This window comes from Balaenoptera acutorostrata, chromosome 2, assembly GCF_949987535.1.
Source record: "Balaenoptera acutorostrata chromosome 2, mBalAcu1.1, whole genome shotgun sequence".
Classification (NCBI taxonomy): domain Eukaryota; kingdom Metazoa; phylum Chordata; class Mammalia; order Artiodactyla; family Balaenopteridae; genus Balaenoptera; species Balaenoptera acutorostrata.
Genome location: NC_080065.1, coordinates 96,319,706 through 96,341,219, shown reverse-complemented (window position 1 = coordinate 96,341,219; position 21,514 = coordinate 96,319,706). Strand labels below are relative to the sequence as shown.

At 40.3% G+C, this 21,514-nt stretch overlaps 2 long non-coding RNA genes and 1 other non-coding gene across 4 annotated transcripts in view; 2 read left to right on the top strand and 1 right to left on the bottom strand.

Moving 5' to 3' along the window:
• The window catches only part of LOC130707244 (uncharacterized), a 259,676-nt gene extending 240,843 nt beyond the window's left edge, over positions 1-18,833 (bottom strand). The window contains exon 1 of one of the 2 annotated variants that reach the window (XR_009007144.1): positions 18,644-18,833. This is a non-coding gene — a long non-coding RNA (uncharacterized LOC130707244). The remainder of the gene's footprint in view (positions 1-18,643) is intronic. The other variant, XR_009007143.1, reaches the window with a different exon arrangement.
• Positions 18,834-19,016: 183 nt separating this feature from the next.
• LOC103002805 (uncharacterized) lies at positions 19,017-20,630 on the top strand. Its single transcript, XR_003624310.2, has 3 exons — positions 19,017-19,251; positions 19,991-20,084; positions 20,471-20,630. It is a non-coding gene; the product is annotated as an uncharacterized LOC103002805 (long non-coding RNA).
• On the top strand, positions 19,788-19,922 carry LOC114239131 (small nucleolar RNA SNORA13). Its single transcript, XR_003624315.1, has one exon. It is a non-coding gene; the product is annotated as a small nucleolar RNA SNORA13 (small nucleolar RNA).
• Positions 20,631-21,514: the final 884 nt, after the last annotated feature.

Below are 21,514 nucleotides of genomic sequence, written 5' to 3'. Positions count from 1 at the left end.
GAAACAGAATTACAAAGCTAAAAGGAACCAGGAGATCTTCTACAGGTGAAGAAATTTAGGACCCAAAGAGGTAGGGTGACTTGCTATTGACATGGCTATTTGGTGACAAAACCACACCTAGAATCTATCCATGGCTCTGGCGTTTCCACTCACTGCTGTAACCAGTTCATCTATTTATTGAGCTGGTCTGCACAGGCTGTACACAGAAAGCAGCTTTATCATTTTTTCCACTGCCTCTTCAAACCTGCTTTCTGGGCTCATTTTCTACCTTTGATTGGAGACTTGGGAAGGTCCCATAGTTCTCTTTATCCCTTTAAGTTGCAAGAAAAGTCTTACTTGGGTATTTTAAAAGCCCCTTTTATTTACTGTCCAAATTCAAAAATCTTGTCTAATTTAAATTGGCTCCATCTTCCTAAGATTTGGGCAGGAGCATGGGGTTAGGTTCTTCTACCTTTCTTGCTCCACCTCTGTCCACGATCACAAAGCAAATAAGCAGCAGAGCCAGGATTTGAACCTAGATGGTCTGGCTCTTGTCAGTTAATCTCTTCTCACTGACCTCCTTTTAGTCTCCTCCATCAGGCCCTCTTGCTGGCAGTCCACCCCTCCAGGCAACCTTTTAAAATAACCTCACTTGTGGTCTAGGGGAAACATGCACCTTTGCCACCCCCTTCCTGGTGTTGGAGACTGTTCCCATCAAAGGTCTCTCTCTCTTCTGAGCCACCGCAGGCATGGGTGGCTCCAGCCACAGTCTCTCTTAGTGAGCGTCACTGTCCTTGAGTCTCCCAAACTTCCATATCTATCAAGTTCTCCCAGCAGTTCCCCCCAGGGGCACGGACGGAGATCTTGCAGCATGCCAATGACTCTATCTAACAATCTTCATTGCCAATTCTTAGGCTCCAACCCAGTGGTGAGCAATGGGCTAATATAGGCAGAAATGGTTGCCCAGTCATATAACACAACCTGCTTAGGTAATCTCTTCAGGATTTGGAAGTACTTGGTAACTAGGGTGTTTATCTTGGTATTGGGGCTTTGACCATCTCTCTGAGGCAACAAGAATAAAGGTCACATTTAAAATCCTGATACTGCCTGTGCTGACTAAAGACATTGAAAAGAAAAAACAACATATATTAGGATTATTCGGATAAATTAATACTGAGAAATCTTTAAAGATGCCTGTTCTTAAGGAGTTCTGTTAGCTAAATAATGCATTAAGAAAATAACCGTAAACTCTCAGAATTGGAAGGGATTTTTAAACTCATTCAATTATGTATCAGTTGCTAAGATATTTCTAAGCTCTTACCTGTCCATGCTTGAACACCCTAATGATGAGAAACTCACCAACTCTTCAACAGTTTGTGCCCATCTGGGACTGCTTCCAACCATCAGTCATCATATGAAAGTCAAAATTGCCTCTTTAAGGTTTCCACCCCTTGATCTTAATTTGATCCCTTGACATCATACAGAACAAGTCTAATCCCCCTCTCACAGGACAGACTTCCAAACATGTGAAGCCAGTGTCACTCCATCTTCTACAATGTACTTTCTAATACCCAGTTCCTTCAGCCACTTCCTTTATAACAGAGCTTCTATTGTTGTTATCTTGCTTGTCTTTTTCCTGAATAGTCCCTAGCCTGTCTATGGCCCACCTGAGGTATAGCGCCTAGAAATGAAGACAGGATGGTCCAGGCAAGAGAAGAGGAAACATCTCTCTCCTTCAGCATGGCACACTTTTTGATTAATAAAACCTAAGTTAACATTTATGCTGCTGACTGCCATGGTACATGCTGATTTATACTATATTCACTGCCAACAACATTCCCTTAAGTCTTTCCCAGGTGTGCTACAGCTAAGATATGACTTATCCTGTACACATGCTGTTGATTTTAGGACACAAGTAGTGGTCTTTACATATATGCTCTTTAAAATCATTCTTTTGACACTCATCAAGTTCAACAAGCCTAAGATTTTAGGATCCTGTTTGACCATTTAATTTATCTTCTTTAACTTCATATCATCCCAAACTGTTAAGAGTGTCTTCAACACCTTTATCCAGATCACCAATAAAAAGGATTAAAGGAAAAGGTCAAAGACATCCCTAGAACCATCCCTCCATTTGACATCAACCTATAAACAACACCCCTGGTACCTATTCAATTAATTATCAATATACACAATGACACGTTTCATTTCAGCCAGAGGTGTATGATAAGAGACTTTGTCTTGTTCAAATTCAGATTTCTAGGTTCTCCACCCTTCCCAGCTCTGGAGGTCTGGATGCCTTGTTAAAAAAGAAATTTGGGGGACCTTCTCTTATGGTCCAATGGGTGAGAATCCATGCTCCCAATGCAGGAGGCCCGGGTTTGATCCTTGGTCGGGAAACTAGATCACACATGCATGCCTCAACTAAGAGTTCGCATGGCGCAACTAAAAAGTCCACATGCCACAACTAAGAGCCCACATGCCGCAACTAAGCCCGCATGCCGCAACTAAGCCCACGTGCCACAACTAAGAGCCTGCATGCCACAATTAAAGATCCCTCATGCCACAACTAAACATGCTGCAGTGAAGATCCCACATGCCGCACCTAAGACCGGGTGCAACCAAAATAAATAAATAAATAAATAAATAAATAAATAAATTTGTTTTTAAAAAGCATTTATAAAAAAAGAAATCTTGCTGTGATGGGTGTTAAACCCATTCTGGCTTCTCATGAATAAGTGATGCTGCTTTTAAGGACTCACCAATCACTTATTTGTTAGTACATTACAGAATTGAGACCACGTTTGTCGTTATAGACCAGAGTTTATTGAAATTACTTCTTCCTCTTTTTAAAAGTTTAAGGGATCAGAATCCTCAAACTTCTCCCATCTTTCAGCCCTTCTTGGGCTCGCCGTGTTGTCTCACAGATTCCTGACAGAGGTTCTGTGTGGTCAATTTCAAGTTGCCTCAGTACTCAGGGATTTAATTTATTCAGCTGAGAGACTTCAGATCTCTAATCGAGCAACTTCGAATTCTCTTTCAGTGACTAAAGCAAATATTAACATTAATACAGCTAAAGCAACTGTGGCAGTGGTGGCGACGGCGGCAGGGCAGAGCAGAGCGGGGCAGGGCAGCCAGCCGAGCTTGGGGCAAGGGAGCCACGAGCTGCCAGCGCAGTGTCGCCAGTCCACCCACCTGCCCTCTCCCCATGGCATGGCGGTGGGGAGGAGGCGAGAAACATAGCTACTATTCTATGTTGTAAAGTGGACGTCTTCTAAAAATTTCCTGAGAAGATGGTGGAGTACAAGGATGTGCACTCACTCCCTCTTGCAAGAGCACTGGAATCACAACTAAATGTTGAACAATCATCGACAGGAAGACACTGGAACTCACCGAAAAGATACCGTACACCCAAAGACAAAGGAGAAGCCACAATGAGACGATAGGAGGGGCGCCATCACAGTAAAATCAAATCCCATAACCGCTGGGTGGGTGACTCACAAACTGGAGAACAATTATACCACAGAAGTCCACCCACTGGAGTGAAGGCTCTGAGCCCCACATCAGGCTTCCCAATCTGGGGGTTCCGGCAACGGGAGGAAGAATTCCCAGAGAATCAGACTTTGAAGGCTGGTGGGATTTGATTGCAGGACTTCGACAGGACTGAGGGTAACAAAGACTCCACTCTTGGAGGGCACACACAAAGTAGTGTGTGCATCAGGACCCAGGGGAAAGGTGCAGTGACACCATAAGAGACTGAACCAGACCTACCTGCTAGTGTTGGAGGGTCTCCTGCAGAGGCAGGGGGCAGCTGTGGCTCACCTCAGGGACAAGGACACTAGCAGCAGAAGTTCTGGGAAGTACTTCTTGGTGTGACCCCTCCCGGAGTGCACCATTAACCCCACCAAAGAGCCTGTAGGCTCCAGTGCTGGGTCACAGGCCAAACAACCAACAGGGAGGGAACTCAGCCCCACCCATCAGCAGACAAGCAGATTAAAGTATTACTGAGCTCTGCCCAACAGAACAACACCCAGCTCTACCCACCACCACTCCCTCCCATCAGGAAGCCTGCAAGAGCCTCTTAGATAGCCTCATCTACCAGAGGGCAGACAGCAGAATCAAGAACTACAATCCTGCAGCCTGTAGAACAAACACCACATTCACAGAAAGATAAACAAAAGGAAAAGGCAGAGAACTATGTACCAGATAAAGGAACAAAATAAAAACCCAGAAAAACAACTAAATGAAGTGGAGACAGGCAACTTTCCAGAAAAAGAATTCAGAATAATGATAGGGAAGATGATCCAGGACCTCGGAAAAAGAATGGACACAAACATCGAAAAGATGCAAGAAATGTTTAACAAAGACCTAGAAGAATTAAAGAACAAACACCTAGAAAAACTAAAGAACAAACAAACAGATGAACAATACAATAACTGAAATGAAAAATACACTAGAAGCAATCAATAGCAGAATAACTGAGGCAGAAGAACGGATAAGTGACCTGGAACACAGAATGGTGGAATTCACTGCTGTGGAACAGAATAAAGAAAAAAGAATGAAAAGAAATGAAGACAGCCTAAGAGACCTCTGGGACAACATTAAATGCACCAAAATTTGCATTATAGGGGTTCCAGAAGGAGAAGAGAGGGAAAGGACCCGAGAAAATATTTGAAGAGATTATAGTTGAAAACTTCCCTAACATGGGAAAGGAAATAGCCACCCAAGCCCAGGAAGCGCTGAGAGTCCCAGGCAGGATAAACCCAAGGAGAAACACGCCGAGACACGTAGTAATCAAATTTACAAATATTAAAGACAAAAAAATTATTAAAAGCAACAAGGGAAAAATGACAAATAACGTACAAGGGAACTCCCATAAGGTTAACAGCTGATATCTCAGCAGAAACTCTACAAGCCAGAAGGGAGTGGCACAATATATTTAAAGTGATGAAAGGCAAGAACCTATAACCAAGATTACTCTACCTGGCAAGGATCTCATTAAGATTTGATGGAGAAATGAAAAGCTTTACAGACAGGCAAAAGCTAAGAGAATTCAGCACCACCAAACCAGCTCTACAACAAATGCTAAAGGAACTTCTCTAAGTGGGAAACACAAGAGAACAAAAGGACCTACAAAAACAAACCCATAACAATTAAGAAAATGGTAATAGGAACATACATATTGATAATTACCTTAAACGTGAATGGATTAAAATGCTCCAACCAAAAGGCACAGGCTCATTGAATGGATACAAAAACAAGACCCATATATATGCTGTCTACAAGAGACCCACTTCAAACCTAGGGACACATACAGACTGAAGGTGAGGGGATGGAAAAAGGTATTACAGGCAAATGGAAATCAAAAGAAAGCTGGAGTAGCAATACTCATATCAGATAAAATAGACTTTGAAATAAAGAATGTTACAAGAGACAAGGAAGGACACTACATAATGATCAAGGGATCAATCCAAGAGGAAGCTATAACAATTATAAATATATATGCACCCAACATAGGAGCACCTCAATACATAAGGCAAACGCTAACAGCTCTAAAAGAGGAAATCAACAGTAACACAATAATAGTGGGGGACTTACACCAATGGACAGATCATCCAGACAGAAAATTATTAAGGAAACACAAGCTTTAAATAACACATAGACCAGATAGATTTAATTGATATTTATAGGACATTCCATCCCAAAACAGCAGATTACACTTCCTTCTCAAATGCACATGGAACATTCTCCAAGATAGATCACTTCTTAGGTGACAAATCAAGCCTTGCTAAATTTAAGAAAACTGAAATCATATCAAGCATCTTTTCAGACCACAACACTATAAGATTAGATATCAATTACAGGGAAAAAAGTGTAAAAAACGCAAACACATGGAGGCTAAACAATACGTTACTAAACAGCCAAGAGATCACTGAAGAAATCAAAGAGGAAATCAAAAAACACCTAGAGACAAATGATAACAAAAACACGACGATCCAAAACCTATGGGGTACAGCAAAAGCAGTGCTAAGAGGGAAGTTTATAGCTATACAAGTCTACCTCAAGAAACAAGAAAAATCTCAAATAAACAATATAAACTTACACCTAAAGGAACTAGAGAAAGAAAAACAAACAAAACCCAAAGTTAGTAGAAGGAAAGAAACCATAAAGATCAGAGCAGAAATAAATGAAATAGAAACAAAGAAAACGATGGCAAAGATCAATAAAACTAAAAGCTGGTTTTTGAGAAGATAAACAAAATTGATAAATTAGCCAGACTCATCAAGAAAAAGAGGGAGAGGATTCAAATCAATAATATTAGAAATGAAAAAGGAGAAGTTACAACAGACACCACAGAAATACAAAGCATCATAAGAGACTACTACAAGCAACTCTATGCCCATAAAATGGACAACCTGGAAAAAATGGAGAATTTCTTGGAAAGGTATAACCTTCCAAGACTGAACCACGAAGAAACAGAAAATATGGAGAGACCAATCACAAGTAATGAAATTGAAACTGTGATTAAAAGTCTTCCAGCAAACAAAAGTCCAGGACCAGATGGCTTCACAAGTGAATTCTATCAAACGTTTACAGAAGAGCTAACACCCATCCTTCTCAAACTTCCAAATAACTGCAGAGGAAGGAACACTCCCAAACTCATTCTATGAGGCCACAAACACCCTGATACCAAAACCAGACAAAGATGGCAAAAAAAGAAAATTACAGACCAGTATCACTGATGAACATAGATGCAAAAATCCTCAACAGTATACTAGCAAACAGAATTCAACAGCACATTAAAAGGATCATACACCATGATGAAGTGGGATTTATCCCAGGGATGCAAGGATTCTTCAATATATGCAAATCAATCAATGTGATACACCATATTAACAAATTGAAGAATAAAAACCATATGATCATCTCAATAGATGCAGAAAAAGCTTTTGACAAAATTCAACACTTATTTATGATAAAAACTCTCCAGAGTGTGGTCATAGAGGGAGCCTACCTCAACATAATGAAGGCCATATATGACAAACCCACAGCAAACATGATTCTCAATGGTGAAAAACTGAAAGCATTTCCTCTAAGATCAGGAATGAGACAAGGATGTCCACTCTCGCCACTATTATTCAACATAGTTTTGGAAGTCTTAGCCACAGCAATCAGAGAAGAAAAAGAAATAAAAGGAATACAAATTGGAAAACAAGAAGTAAAACTGTCACTGTCTGTAGATGACATGATACTATATATAGATAACCCTAAAGATGCCACCAGAAAACTACTAGAGCTGATCAATGAATTTGGTAAAGTTGCAGGATACAAAATTAATGCACAGAAATCTCTTGCATTCCTACACACTAACAATGAAAGATCAGAAAGAGGAATTAAGGAAACAATCCCATTCATCATTGCAACAAAAAAAATAAAATACCTAGGAATAAAATACCTGAGGAGGTAAAAGACCTGTACTCAGAAAACTATAAGACACTGACGAGAGAAATCAAAGATGACACAAACAGATGGAGAGATATATCATGTTCTTGGATTGGAAGAATCAATATTGTGAAAATGACTATACTACCCAAAGCAATATGCAGATTCAATGCAATCCCTATCAAACTACCAATGGCATTTTTTACAGAACTAGAACAAAAAATCTTAAAATTTGTATGGAGACACAAAAGACCCCAAATAGCCAAAGCAATCTTTAGGGAAAAAAAACGGAGCTGGATGAATGAGGCTCCCTGACTTCAGACTATACTACAAAGCTACAGTAATCAAGACAATATGGTCCTGGCACAAATACAGAAATATAGATCAATGGAACAGGATAGAAAACCCAGAGATAAACCCACACACATATGGTCACCCTATTTTTGATAAAGGAGGCAAGAATATACAATGGAGAAAAGACAGCCTCTTCAATAAGTGGTGCTGAAAAAACTGGACAGCTACATGTAAAAGAATGAAATTAGAACACTCTCTAACACCATACACAAAAATAAACTCAAAATGGATTAGAGACCTAAATGTAAGGCCGGACACTATAAAACTCTTAGAGGAAAACACAGGAAGAACACTCTGACATAAATCACAGCAAGATCTTTTTTGATCCACCTCCTAGAGTAATGGAAATAAAAACAAAAATAAACAAATGGGTCCTAATGAAACTTAAAAGCTTTTGCACAGTATAGGAAACCATAGACAAGATGAAAAGACAACACTCAGAATGGGAGAAAATATTTGCAAACAAATCAATGGACAAAGGACTAATCTCCAAAATATATAAACAGCTCATGCATCTCTATAGTAAAAAAACAAACAACACAATCCAAAAATGGGCAGAAGACCTAAACAGACATTTCTCCAAAGAAAACATACAGATGGCCAAGAGGCACATGAAAAGCTCCTCAACATCACTAATTATCAGAGAAATGCAAATCAAAACTACCATGAGGTATCACCTCACACCAGTTAGAATGGGCATCATCAGAATGTCTACAAACAACAAATGCTGGAGAGGGTGTGGAGACAAGGAAACCCTCTTGCACTGTTGTTGGGAATGTAAATTGATAAAGCTACTATGGAGAACAGTATGGAGGCTCCTTAAAAAACTAAAGATAAAATTACCATATGACCCTGCAATCCCACTACTGGGCATATACCCAGAGAAAACCATAATTCAAAAAGATACATGCAGGACTTCCCTGGTGGCGCAATGGTTAAGAATCCACCTGTCAATGCAGGGGACACAGGTTCGAGCCCTGGTCCTGGAAGATCCCACATGCTGCGGAGCAACTAAGCCTGTGTGCCACAACTACTGAGCCCACATGCCACAACTACTGGAGGCTGCATGCCTAGAGCCCATGCTCTGCAACAAGAGAAGCCACTGCAATGAGAAGCCCATGCACCACAACAATGAGTAGCGTCTGCTGATCACAACTAGAGAAAAGGACGCTCCCAGCAACAAAGACCCAACACAGCCAGAAATAAATAAATAAATAAATTTATTTTTTAAAAAAAGAAATACACATGCACCCCAATGTTCACTGCAGCACTATTTACAATAGCCAGGTCATGGAAGCAACCTAAATGCCCACTGAGAGATCAATGGATAAATAAGATGTGGTACATATATACAATGGAATGTTACTCAGCCATAAAAAGGAACGAAATTGGGTCATTTGTAGAGATGTGGATGTACCTAGAGACTGTCATACAGAGTGAAATAAGTCAGAAAGAGAAAAACAAATATCGTATATTAACTTTATGTAGAATCTATAAAAACGGTACAGATGAACCAGTTTGCAAGGCAGAAAGAGAGACACAGATGTAGAGAACAAGCATATGGACCCCAAGGGGGGAAAGCGGGGTGGGGTGGGGGGATGAATTGGGAGATTGGGACTGACATGTATACACTAATATGTAAAACATAGATAACTAATAAGAACCTGCTGTATAAAAATTAATAAATATAACACTCCATTGTAAAGCAATTATACTCCAATAAAGATGTTAAAAATAATAATAATAATAATTAATAAATAAAATAAAATTCAAAAACAAAAACACAACTAAAGCCACTCATTAGAAACCCAGGCTTGGGGGTTTGTGCTGTTGGAGCTATGCTGTGCCTCACAGGAGCACCAGTCTCACAGAAGATCTTCCAATGCTGTCTGCTCCCCCAAAGAAAGACTCTAGCACCACCAAATAGAAAAGTTACTAATATGGAAACAGATGTTCCTAAGAATACTCCTGGAAATGTATGGATATGAAACACATGCCACATATATTTAGTTATAAAAATAAAAAATCGTATTTTTATCTAGCAACTATTTATTTCCAGAAAGTGACTAAGTGCTGCAATCAAGTCATACCTGACTTAAAAAAAAACTGAGACAGATTGAGCTGTCTAACCCACAAAAGAAGTATCTATTAATAATTCAACTCCAATTGCTATGTATATTTCCTGGCAGGCTGGCTCCTGACTAAACGCACCAGCTTTATTTTCCTGATCGGCTTAGGACATATAGTTCTGCAGCACAGGAATCTTACCACTGAAAGATGTCTCATTTTTGTCTGGACTGGAATACATAAGATGTTCTTTTGGATTACTCAAAGTAGCATACAGGTCTTTCCCATGCAACTTGACCAGATATTTAAAAAAAAAAAAAAAAAAATCAAAGCATCACCTCTGAAAAACTAGTATAAAACCAGGTTTAAAAAACACCTAGGGAAGTGGGTGATTCTACTCAAATGTGGATATTCGATTGCTAATTTCATTCCAATTAAAGTGTAACTGAGAATATGCACCTATAAATTATAGTGCAGGTTTTGTGCTTGGCTTGTACTGCCACCTGGTGGTTTCCTGCTTGTACTAATATCAGAGGTGTAAGGAATTTCCTGAATTAGCATTCACTTAGCAGTCTCTTTGCAGTATCACTGTCATTGACAAGTCAGTACTTCTGTAAGATCTCTAAAATGGTGGTGCAGAGAAGATTGCACATAAAGTCTCTGGTAACTAAGTTAAGACGAACCCCATCTTATTCAAACACATCATTTATATATAAATACAATAAGCATAATGATTAGTAAATTAATAATAATAAGTCTGCAAGAAAAAAATTTAAGCCCAATCACACCACAAAAGAAGAACAAAATGAAAGAAAGAGACAAAGCCTCTTTAAACATAGGCCTGCCGAGCTTTTAGTAAAAAATAAATAAGTAAATAAACAGGACTTCCCTGGTGGCACAGTGGTTAAGAATCCGCCTGTCAGTGCAGGGGACTAAGGGTTCGAGCCCTGGTCCTGGAAGATCCCACGTGCCGCAGAGCAACTAAGCCCGTGCTCCACAACTACTGAGCCTGCGCTCTAGAGCCCAGGAGCCACAACTACTGAGCCCACGTGCTGCAACTACTTAAGCCCACGCGCCTAGAGCCTGTGCTCCACAACAAAAGAAGCCACCGCAATGAGAAGCCCGCGCACCGCAACAAAGAGTAGACCCCACTCGATGCAACCAGAGAAAACCCGCGGGCAGCAACAAAGACCCAACGCAGCCCAAAATAAATAAATAAATAAATTTATTTTAAAAATATATATATATGAATATCAGAAAACCAAACTGGAAATTTAGGGGCTTGTATTTATGCAAATGAGTAGTGTTACAAAAATAGTTTTCATAGAATCCCTTAAGGTATTAATACTTCTTGATATATTTCAGAACTCATGTTTCTCTTTTGTGAAATTTCTCTTTTTGGTTTAGGTCCCACGGTGTTCTCAGCATTCAAAAGATTAACATGAATATTTTATTATTAAACATTATATTTGTTAAATTATATCTATTATAAGACTTTGGCCTGTAGATACATGGAATTTCCCTTTAATTACTGAAGATAAAGAAGTTTTAAATTTTGCCAAATCAAGATTATCAATTAGTGTTTTACTCCTTCCATTTATTTATTTTTTTAAATAAAGATAATTTATTAATTTGAAAGGTAATACTTTCTCATGGCCAAAACAAGGAAAGTCTTTCTACTACATCACCATTCCTTGTAACCAGTTTCTTCCAGAAACAGTCGCTGATTGTTAAGTTTAGGAAGTCCTTTCTACAATCAAACAAATGTTTTCACTTAGCCTTTCTATTATTTGATTTTTTGTTCCATTTAATTCCTTAAACTACACAGGCCTTATTTTGATTTATATCAAGTAATACTCTTATTTTTTCCAAAATGACAAATCCCTCTTGCCAGTGACAGGTGTGGGTCAAAGTCCTTCCTTCTCTGCTGATTTGTGATGCTTGCTTTAAGACACATTAAGATGTAACATACAGCAGGAACTGTTATCAGTTATATCTTCCATTCCATTGACAGTGAGTGCCTGTGCCAATACCACACTGAGTTAATTACCTTATAAAGTTGAGAATGTTTTAATATTTAAGTTTAGAATATTTGTTTAACATTTAGTGTTAAGTAAGGAGTTAGTCCTCCACCATTACTCTACTTTTTCTAAATTTTTCTGGCTATTCTCATCAGTTTCTTATTCCAAATGAACTTCAGAGTAATTTTGTGAAGTTCCCAAACAATTTAACCAAGTTACTTTAATAAAGAGACTCTGTGAGAATTGCTCTAAATTATAAATTATTTGGGTAAGAATTATTACCTTTACAGATAGGTTGTTAGTAGAAAAAGCAGGCTTAGTGATAAGCCTTCCAACGCTCTTAAGCTGGACCGCTTTTCAAGGAACAAACTGATGAAGAAACTCAAACTGGGTTTTGTGCCTGCCATGTGGCAGGAGGCATGCAGAGAAATTCCCTAATTCAGAATAATTTAAAATGCTGGATAAAATATTTAAAAATAACTTTCTAAATGCATGGCTGAGTTGGTTGAAAAATAAGGGAAGTCCTCAGAGGTCACACATAAGAGATAGCATGAACCCAAAGTAAGTTCTGGAGCTGGCATTTGCCTGGGACATCTACGTACCTATCCCTGGTGGCTTGCGGCTTAGGCTTCATAGGGCCGGTTGGGAGTTAGGACATGAGGCCTGAACAAGTGGAAAGTAGAACTAATGACCCGTGCATAAAGTTGTGACCCCTGAAAGGTAACACCCTCAGTAAGTGAATTAGGTATGGTGGGGGGGGGGGGAGTGAATCACCATACAGAGAGAAATAGTGGAGATAATTAACCCACTTATTATTAAGAAGGACAAAACGGGGGAAACATTTCCCTTGAAAGTGACTAACACCACCCTTCCCTCATGCAGGAGAGCACAGCCTATTCTATGTGGAATGGATGAGATGTTCTGACAGTGCTCCCAGGGTAGCAAGTGCCCCAAATGCCTAGCAACACCAGACATAAATCTTTTCTAGAGGAACACACCCAAATGATTACCACAACTTAGTTTCCAAGGAACATATGCTTACAGTTTAAAAACAAAACCTAAACCTATAAGAAAACAACATGTGACAGTGAGTGGAAACAGTTAAGACAATGCCCATTTTTGACCTTGAGAATATCTAAATGAGTGTGTTTATATTTAAATATAAGTCTCAAATACACTTTTTGAGAAATAAAAGGGGGTACATAAGAAAGGAACAAAAGATATCACAAGTAACCTACATCTTTGAAAAAGAACCAAAGAGAAATGCTAGAAAAATAATTTCTAATAATTGACATTAGAAACTCAGTATAGGATCCGGCTCAAGATAGCAATGTAAGAGGCTCCTAAGCTCATACTGCCACAGACACACGGAATCAACAGCTACATACGAAACAATTCCCTCTGAAGGAAATCCAGAAACTACCTGACTCTTACTCATTGGGCAAATGAGAAAAAACCCGCATCAAGCTAAGTAGGAGAAGCTGAGAAACAATCTCGCCATAAACCCCACCCCTGGTACAGCAACACCCAACTGGGAGGGAACTCACTACTCCCAGCTTCTTCCTAAGGAGTGAGGGATTCAGACACCCCCCAATCTGGTGCCCCAACTTTTAAGACCTCCACCTGAGAGACAGGTGCCCTAAAGACCAGCGGGGCTTGCATCCATAAGACCTACAAGGCCATAGGGATCTAAAAGATAGTTCCTAAAGGGCTCCCACAGACTCACAATGGCTAACTCCCCAGGCCCAGCACAGAACCAGCAGACTGAAACCTGCCCAGTCTTTCCAGAAAAGAGGCCTATTTTCATACTTTGATAGCTATGACCTGAGGGGTAGGCTTCTAATCTAACACATATCAAGGGGCCGACTGCATTTTTTGCTCCCTTCCCCTTACAATTAATGTTTTTGACATCATATCTTACAACTTTTTGTTCTGTATATCCCTTAACTAACCATTGTACATATAGATGATTTTACTACTTGTACTTTAACCTTCCTACTGCTTTGTACAGAGTTCTATGTTTACTGTATATTTGCCTTTACCAGTGAGCTTTTTCCTATTGTAATTTTCACATTTCTAGTTGTGGCCTTTTGTTTTTCCCTTAGAGAAGTCTCTTCATCATTTCTTATAAAGCTGGTTTGGTGGTGCTGAACTCTTTTAGCTTTTGCTTGTCCATAAAACTTTGCATGTCCCCATCAAATCTGAACGTAAGCTCTGCTGTGTAGAGTACTCTTAGTTGTAGGCTTTTCCCTTTCATCACTTTAAATATATCGTGCCGCTCCCTTCTAGCCTGCAGAGTTTCTGCTGAAAAGTCAGCTAGTAGCCTTTGGTGAGTTTCCTTGTAGGAAACTTGTTGCTTTTCCATTGCTACTTTTAATATCCTCTCTTTAACTTTACTTTTTTGCCATTTTAATTAAAATGTTTCTTGGTGTGATCCTCTTTAGGCTGATCTTGTTTGGAACTCTACCTGCTTCCTGGACCAACAAATTTCAAAACAGGGCACAATAGATACATTCCTCCGAAGGATAACTTACCAAAACTGACTGAAGAAAAAACCTGAATGCTTCTAAAACCATTAAAGAAATTAATTCAGTAGTTTAAAATCTTCCTACAAAGAAAATACTAGATCGAGATACTTCTAAAAGCAAGGTTTATTTTTTAATTCTGACATTAAATTTTTCAGAGAAGAGGAAAAAGTTCTCCAACTAATTTTATAAAGCTAGTATAGGCATACTCCACAGAACATTTCCCTGATTAATGTTTTTCCAATAAATTAACTCTTGTATTTAATACTCCAACATCATATAACATATATATCATTCAAAACAACATTTCAACTATGTATATAGGAAATAATATATTTAGGACCCAAAACTCAATACATTTTTACCAATAACAACAACAAAAACAACAACAACAACAAAGATGTGGGAAATGCCCTGAGTTACATTACAAACACAACTGACAATATGTTCTCAGCATCATGTGTCAGGAAATCAAAAAACACACTGAATATCAATGAAGGGGATATTCACATAGATGCCAGTAGTGATAAAAGAAGCACTAAAGTATCATCCTCAGTGTGAATCATTCTCTGCCACATTTCCATAGTGCCTTTCATAATTCATATTACCCTTTTTTCCCCTAGTTTTGTATTATGAGAACCAAAAAAGCTGAGGAAATGCTAAAGATTAATGAAAAAGAAGCAAACTAAACAGAAAAGCAGTAACAATGAAAGAGAATATGTTACTGCTGACAAAGCAACTATTTGTTAACAACTATATTGTTTGGTGATCAGGAAGCAAAGTTATAGACATTTATAGTTTGTTATTTAACTGAGGTTTGTTTACTATATTTTAGTTACATTTTAGGAAGTTGGTTTGGGTTAACAAGTAACTCATTATAATTTTACCATTTAAAACGGAGGGCAATAGGCTCCCAATTAATATTTTTGCATAGAACATCTGATTTTCAGAAACAAATTACTAATATTAAGTAGATATCTGTATAATTCTAACATCAAAACTATCAAAGACAGTATGAGAAAGATAACCACAGTCCCCTCTTGTCCGTAAACATAAATGCAGTAATTCTAAACAGAATATTTTTTGAAATGACAAGTTTGGTTTCTTCCAGAAATGTAAGATTGGTTCAACATTAGAAAATGTATTAATGCAATTCACTTCATTAACACATTACAAGAAAAAACCCTATGTTCATCTCAATAGAGGCAGGAAAAAAACATTTAATAAAATCCAACATTCACTCATGATTTAAAAAAAAAACTACTAGCAAACTAAAAATAGGGCACTTCCCTAACCCAATAAACAACAAGAAATGCATTAAAATGTCATACATGTCATACATACATGCTGAAACTTTAAGAGCATTCCTTTAAAGCCGTGAACAAGACAAGGATGTCTATTATCACTCTATTCAACATTGCCCTAGATGTCGTAGTCTCAGCATTCACACACACACACGTGTGCATGCACACACAGTATAAGGAGAAAGGAAGAAAGCTTCCACAGATGGTATGACTGTTTAAAGGGAAAATCCAAAGAAAATCTACAAATGCTTCTAAATTATAAAAAGTATTCAAATTATTTAATATCTATTGTATATTAAATCAGATCCCTAACACCCAACATAAACAAAATGTCAACCCCCTATGGATTAAGCACTTTAAAATGAAATGTGCACCGCTTATATGCAAAATCTTACTTATGCTTCTGATGAGAAAACTGGAATGGCACAAGGAGTGGGGTAAGAAAAACAGCTCACTTCTCACTCTCCACCCCTTACAGGGTGCATTAGTTTTCTCTTGCTGCCATAACAAATTAACACAAATTTAGCAGCTTAAAACAACACAAATTTATTATCACAGCTCTGTAGGTTGGAATTCTGTCACAAGTCTCACTGGGCTAAAATCAAGGCATCAGTAGGGCTGGAGACTTCTTTTCTGGAGACTCCAGGGGAGAATCTGCTTCCACGTACACTCAGGTGGTTGGCAGAATTCAGTTCCATGCAGCTGCAGAAATGAAGTTCCTGTTTCCTTGCTGGCTGTCAACTGAGGGCCATTCCCAGCTTCTAGAGGCTGTCTGTATTCTTTGGCTTCAAAGATGTTCCCCCTCCATCTTCACAGCTAACAATGGAAGGTTGAGTCCCTTTCCTGCCTTCTCTTCTGCCACATCTCTGACTCCCCACTTTTCCTCTTTGTTTTTTATCTCCTCATCTCATGGTCCCTCACGTTAATCATATCTGCAAAGCCCCTTGTTTACTATGCAATGGAACACATTCACAGGTTCTGGGGATTAGGGTGCGGACACCTTTGAGGGACCATTAGTCTGCCTACCATACAGAACAAGGAAACTGGGTCTGTTCCACGCTTGCACTAACGCTGTATGTTGTTTGTACATCTTTCCATAATGTCTCTGCTCCAACAGGGTAGAAAATATCCCCCTTTTCTCACGTCCTTTCTGCTTGTGTTGGCTGAATTACTGAACTTTCCTTCCCAGGCTACGTGAGGTCGAAGCAGACAGGAAGATGAAGAATTTAGAATTAATTTCCTAACACCAACATTATCCAATAATTGAAACAAATGCCTCCCCTCTATCTGTACTTGAATCATCCAGAGTTTAGGGACGAGTTACAAGGGGCAGATAGGAAAGAATGGGGTGGGAACAAAATGTCAAGCCATTAAAAGAAAAACAGCAGCATAGTTTCCCCTTCCTTAAGAACTCAACCCAACAAGTTTCCATACCTGGGGTGGCAGTCAACAAGGAGAGTCTAGCTCATGAGAGTCATTAATTGGGTGTCACTGTGTACAATACAGTGTGAGATAATTCAACAAACCTTCCTTAATTCTTTAAACTAACCTATGTGGTACATAGGTAAAGGTATTACCGTGTAAAATAGGAACGCTGGGCTTAGAGAGCTGGTCATATACCCAAAAGCACAAGCGTCAAAGAGCTGGATCGAAACCTAGGTCTGCTGGCTGCTCAAGCCCAAGGAAATTTCCTCTCCCTGACTTTCCCTAGCAAGAAGGCAAGATTGAAGTTTGTTATAATCCTCAAACGGTACCCTTCAAGTGTATTTAAATAACACTCTTTGAGGTGTCATTCTCCTTCCCCAACCTTTCTCTCCCCAGATGTTACAGAGAATTCCTAATGAAGGACTTAGAGTTATTTCCCTCCTTATTATCACACGCATTTACTTCTGTAAGGTCACTGTCCCTATTGTCCCAACAGTGATGTTATCATTCAGGCCAGTCCTTGTGTGATGACCACTGGGCTATGGGCTTGAATTTTCTTTTTCTTTTCTTCTTCCTTCCTTCCTTTCCTTTCTTTCTTTCCTCTTTCTCTTTCTTTTTTTCTTTCTTTCCTTCCTCCCTCTCTCTCTCTTTCCTCCCTCCCTCTTTCTTTTTCTTTCCCTTCCTTCCTTCCTTCCTCCCTTTCTTCCCCTCCCTCCCTCTCTTTCTGCAATAAGCTTCAAAGAAACAAAGAAAGGTGCTGGGATGTGGTCTCTGGGTGAGTCTCTATAGGACTCACAGGTGCAAGGAGACCCAGGTGCTACCACACAGGCCGAATCACCGCAGTCTTTATCCCTTCAACGAGTTATGGGTATCAGCAAGAAAGTAATTTACTACCTCTGCTTTCTTTCGGTGGTAATAATCAATTCTAAACTTCCAGCATAAAATCCCAACTCCTTACCACAGGTACAAAGCCCTACATGATTCGCTCCTGCCTGTCTCTTCCGCTGCCTCTGACGCCACCTTGCACTCCACACGCGGCTCCAGCCACGCTGGCCGAGGTCTAGCTTCTGAGCACCTGAAAGGTGACTAGTCTGAACTGAAAGGTACTGAAAGTATAAAATACACACTGGATTTTGAAGACCTAGTAGGAATAAAAGAATGCAAGGTATATCACTAATAATTTTATAGTGACCAAATGTTGAAACGGTTATACTTTGCACATGTTGAGTTTCTCTTAATTTAACTTGTTCCTTTTTAATGTGGCATTTCTAAAATTTTAAAATGACATTCGTGGCTCACACTAGATTCCTACCGGACAGCACGGCTCTATCACATTTTCCCCTCCTTTGTTTCCTTGGCACTTACACTATCTGGACTTAACAGTGTCCACGTTATCTGTTTAGTGTCTGTCTCACCCAACTAGAACGTAAGACAGGAACTCTGCCTCATTCACAGCGGATTCCCAGGAATTTAGAACAGCGTGAAGCACAGTAAGTACTCAATAAATATTTCTGGAATTAATGACCTTACTCTTCCTCAGCTGGAGACGGTGAGCTCTGTCCTCTCCCAGAACACGAGGTCTCAAGTCCTTTGGGCTACACCCGCAGCTCAGCGCTGACCGTGTACTCTTGACACCGGGTGGAGGGGCGGTTGGGTATCCACACTGGATAAACCCTCCTCCTGCGCGGAAAAATTTTCCCGCCCGACGGCCCGGCGCTCAGCGAACTCGCGCTCCTCAGAACTCTTTTCCCCGGGCAGCCCCGCCCCTCGGCCAATCAATGGGCACTTCGCCCTCCGGCCGCACGGCGGCGTCTCGCCGGGGCGCGGTGGCCGATGGTACAGTCCGTCCTCCCCGCGCCTCTCGAGCAGTGGGTCCTTCCAGTCATAGAAAAGCATTGTGGGAAGGCTGCGCGCTCTTTCTAACCTCCCCTTTCTTTCGGACTGTATGGCGTCGAGGGTCTGGACAGTCCCGGGCCTGTGGCCGCCTGGCCTCCGACGACTGGGGCGCAAGGCAGGAGCGCGCGGCCGCCCTTAGTCTAGTGAGGCTGGCGCCGCGGCCGGGCCGGGTCCGAGGCTCCCGGTCCCTGAACGCGTGGAGGGCAGTGGCCTGGTCTGGCCTCCGCCACATTGTCGGTGAGACCTCAGAAAGCCCAGAAGCGGCCCCGGGTCTGTGTTCCCACGCCAGGAGATGCGGCGAGGGGGGTGAGGGCTTTGGGGTCGATTGGTCATCGACTGTATGTCAGGGAATTTTTAACAGAAGCGGGGCTTTCTTGCGTGTGACAGGGAAAGGCCTCACTGTATAACGGCACGGATGCCTACGTTGTCACGGTGGGAAATAAGGTCAACGCAGAAGTGCCATTTCAGATTTAGATCTTGATAACTGTGTCCTGGTGCAGAACTTGGCGGAAATCGAATGACCATCACCAGCTCTGCAGGCGAGTTTTCGTGTTCCTGCAGAAAAGACCAGTTGCCTGGACATTTTAAGGTTTCAGCCATTTGAAAGACTTTAATTCGGTGTTCGTTACCTAGACGGATGTTGAGTCGTAAAGGAAACTGTAGAGCTGGGCTTAGTTCCTCTCCCATCTCATCAACGCAACAGTTCATCTCAGCCAGCTGTTTTGGGGTCCGCAGCTTTGTGCCACACAGCATTCCTTACGCGGTTTTCTTGCCGCCTTTGTGTTGCCCGTTCACTTTAGGAAACTAGTGGATGAGGTGTCAAAAAAGGCGAAAACCAAACACTTGTGCAGCCTTTTCCTGCCCTAGTATTTGACATCTTTGGTGTAGGACCTGCACAAGTAACAGTTATACTGCTATATTATGTACACATGTGGTTTTGATTCTGCCAACGTTAAGTGTATGTTTCTCTTAACAGGTTTTAATTTTCGTTCAGGTGAAAGATGGACGCTTGAAGCATAGACTGCTGCTAGCTGACTACTTACTATCTGGGAGCACAAAGATGACCTAAGGTAGGGTGATAGTTTTGAATTAGAAGTTGTCATACAGCAGTTATTTGTGATGTGAATTTTATTTTTCTAGATTGGGGGGCCTTCTCTAGTGGGTATTAGTTTAAATTAGTTATTAAGGGTTCACTAGTATTAGTACTGCTGCATCTGTAAACAAATTGTTAACTGCAAATGGGATAGCTTCTTTCCAGCTTGTCATGAAATCTTTACGTGATTTTATGTGAATTGTAAAAAAAACCACTTGCCAGATCTCAGGCATGTTTTATGTTGACATTTAAAGTCCAGAAGTGCATAACTTATCCAGCGAAGAAGCATGTACTGAAAGTTTTTAAGATGTGGTGCATGTAAATGTTTGCTTGTCAAATTGAGTGCCTTATTTTTCCTTTTAGGATGTCCTCGGTGAGGAACTTGACAACTTGATCTTCGGGTGTTGCTTAGAGTATTTAAAATTTCCAGGATTGCTAAAAAAAATACCGCTTTTGGATAGTCCATAAATGTACATCTAAAACAGTGGGGCTATAAATAAAATAATTTAATGTGCTTCTTGGAGGTTTGTGTGCTAAGTGATTAACTGCCAGAAAATAGCATTCTTTTACTGAAGGATCATAGGGTACCTCCCTCTCCCAGCAAATTCAAAATTTTGTTAAATCTCAGCTGTTAAGATTAACATTCAGTGATATTGATCACTGATAGCCTCATGAAATATAGGCTTATGCTAGGCTCCAAGGAGAAACACGTGCTTTCTTCTAGTGCCTCTTGCATGATGAAGTGAACTAGACTATTTGGTTTCTAGGTCACAGGTGTGCTCTATGTTACTGCATTTTTTTTTTTTTTTTAAGCTAAAAGCAAATCTGCCTTCACTTTGCAGGAAAGAACAAATAGTGTATTCGGGCATTCAAAATATTTATTGAAAGCACTGAACTAGGAGCTGGGAACACAATGGTGCACAAACACAGTTCCTCCCTTTGGAAGCTTACCCTTGAATGGAGGAAATGTCATCACAATTTAAAACTTCGTGAGACAAGTTCCATGTATGATAGGATTTGACCGAGTCAGGGAAACCTGAGAAAGCAGTTAGGACTAAGGGTAGGTAAGCATTTATGCAAGGCAAAGCTGACCCCGTGCCATGTACAGAGGCCTTGAGCTAAAAAAATGGGTATGACCATAAGTCCAGATTTCTGACTGTTGTGTCCTCATTTAGGTAAGAGTTGAGTGCTTAATGAGGCTTGATGGTGGCCATTATGGGAGCTCTGGGTGTTACAAAATGAGGCTGAACAGGTAAGAGGCCAGACTACTTAAGGCTCTGTATAAATCAAGGGGAACTCCATGATGGAAATGCACATTTGCAAGAAAAGGGGTGCTGATGGGCCAGTTGGAGGCTACTACCACTGTCTATGTGAGAGATGACCACCTTGGACCAGGGTGGTGGTAAA